We start from the raw sequence: 690 nt of genomic DNA, 5'->3' as shown, positions 1-690 counted from the left end.
TATCAAGTCATGTTGACAGATTTTTCGACTCTTGTGGGGTGGTGTATTGTGAGTACGCACCACAAGGCCAAACCATCGCAAAGGAGTAAGGGAAATACGGACAAAATGACATACGGTTTTGTTTTAGGTTCATAACTCTTTATTAGTAAAACACAGCACCGCCATATTCTACACCAATTATTGGTTCTTTACCTATGAAATATACTAAACATTTACAATATTAAGATAATAGAAAAAAAATATTGTTAGTTTAATCGAGATCATCCAAAATCCATTTTGGATGATCTCGATTAAACTATCCATATACTATGGACAAAATGACATATTACGTAAGGACAAAATGACATACACGTAAAAACTATAAAATTACTGACAAAGTTCACAAATGAAATGCTCGGCTCTTTTAGAAACGTCAGCGCAAGAAGCGTGAGCCCAACGGAAACAATTTAAGCACCGTAACCAGTCTTCTCCAGGCTTAGATCGGGAAAAAAGATCATTGCAATACAGTCGACCCCCCTATAACGTACGTTCCTATAACGACAATTCCTATAACGTAGCAAAAAAATTGTAGCAACTTTCGTATAACGTACCTCCTATAACGTCGTTTCGCGACAAGATTGATAGAGTCTGGACCAATAGTGGATGAGCAGCCGAACTACTTTCCTCCGACCCTGCGCCACGCTACGGAGC

The sequence above is a fragment of the Centruroides sculpturatus genome, unplaced genomic scaffold (assembly GCF_000671375.1).
Source record: "Centruroides sculpturatus isolate CEXI.00-Female unplaced genomic scaffold, Cexi_2.0 scaffold291, whole genome shotgun sequence".
Lineage (NCBI taxonomy): Eukaryota > Metazoa > Arthropoda > Arachnida > Scorpiones > Buthidae > Centruroides > Centruroides sculpturatus.
This window is presented reverse-complemented; position numbering follows the sequence as displayed.